Genomic DNA, 1,839 nt, shown 5'->3' with positions numbered 1-1,839 from the left:
CGGAGCCCGAACCCCTCCCCGCCACCGGGGAGACGCGCGCGGGGCCGCGGACGGCCAACGGCGAGCGGCCGCCGGGGACCCGACCCACGCCCGGGGCACGCGCGCGCCAGGGCGGGGACGCGGCCGGCGGGGGTGGGGGGCGGCGGGAGACGACGGCGGCCCCTCGTCACCACACAACGCCACCGCCGGGGGGCGGGGGCGAGCGGCGGACGCGGGCGGGAAGGCCGCAGCGGGCCCGGGAAGCGCCGGGCGCCCCGGGGAGCGCGGCACCGGGTCGGCAAGACGGACGACGGACGGGGGCGGACTTTCGGGAAAGGCCGCGGACGGGAGACGCTCCGGCGGCCAGGGGCCAGCCAGGCGCCGGAGAACGGCGAGCGGGAGCGGTGGAGGAGAGGACCGCGGGCCACCGCGAGGGGCTTTCGGGAAGCCTCAGAAGGCACCCGGGAGGCCGAGGTCGGGCGCCCAGGGGCGCACGCGGGGTCCCACCGCCCGAGGCCTCCAGCGCAAGGGCGGTCCCGCGGCACCCGAGGACGCCGGCCCGGCCCCCCACGGCGGGCCCCAAGCAACCTCGCGGGGCTCGGGGGCCCCAACCGCCACCGTTCACGCGACCGGTTCTCCCGAGAACGCTCTCCCGCACACGCGCAACGACGCCCCGCCCCAACACCCCCCGCGCGCCTCCCTCCTCCCCTTCCTCGGAGGACCGAGAGCACTTCGCCCGGGGACGCCCCCCCCCGAGCCACGGCGGCCAAGGGGGGGGGCAAGACACCCAACAGCGGCGAGGCCGGTTTCGGTCCACGGAGGGCGGAGTTAGGGGCGCGGCACGCGCGGCGCGCCCGCGACCGTGCGGTCGGGGGACGCGGGCAGGCGGGGGGGACGGGGGGGGCGGGTCGGCGGCGACGGGGAGGAGGCGCACAGCGGGCGAGGGCCGGGAGAGCGCGTGGGGAAGGGCCGGTCCCGGGAAGGGCGCGCCAACGAAGGCGCGAGCCGGGCCACCGGGTAAACGCGCACGGGATCCCACCGCCACCAGCACGAGGGCGGTCCCGCGACGCCCGGGACGCCGGCCGGCCTCAGCACCCTTGGCAGGCCTCCCCGCAAACCGGGCCCCACACCGCCCGGGCCCAGGCACGCGCGACCCCCGCCGCGGGGGTCCCGTCCGAACCTCCGTCCGTCCATCCGCCCGTCCGTCCATCCGTCCGGTCCAACCCGGAGTCACGACCCGGGGAGGCGCCCCCAGGCGGGAGCTGGCCCGACCCACACGCGCCCGCCGAGCCACCGCCGGCGGCGACTCGGCTCGGGAGCGGGCGGCGGCCCAGACAGCCAGCCGGCCGCTAGCGCGGCACACACGCACACACACGGGGTGAGTGGCGTGGGGGGGGGGGGGCGGCGGGCCGCCCCAACCCCCCGGCCGCGCGCACGCTCGCACACGCACGCGGGCAACACACCCCGCACCGGACGCCGGCCCGGCCCGGCGGGATCCTCCCCCGTCTCGGAGGGGGGAGGCGCAGGCCGCGGTAGGTAGGCAAAGAGCGGCACTCTGCCCAAACACGTCGCGACGGGAGTCCAACCCCGCGTCGCTGGCCACACTACACGCGCAGAGGAGGGGCAGCGGCTGGGGGCTCCGGTACCCCAAGGCACCCTCTCGGATCGCTAGAGAAGGCTTTCTCACCGAGGGCGCATCGCCCCCACCCGTTCGTCCTCCCAAACGGGCCCCACCAGGCGGCGCTCCGGGGCCGACAGGGCTCGCGGGGCGGGGGGCGGATCTCCGGCAAGGGACAGGCACAGGGCAACCCCGAGCGCTCGCGGCCGGTGCCCCCTCGAGGACGCCACCCCCGCCTCGCC

This window comes from Canis lupus, unplaced genomic scaffold (assembly GCF_048164855.1).
Source record: "Canis lupus baileyi unplaced genomic scaffold, mCanLup2.hap1 Scaffold_277, whole genome shotgun sequence".
NCBI classification, from domain to species: domain Eukaryota; kingdom Metazoa; phylum Chordata; class Mammalia; order Carnivora; family Canidae; genus Canis; species Canis lupus.
Note: the sequence above shows the minus strand (reverse complement) of the source record.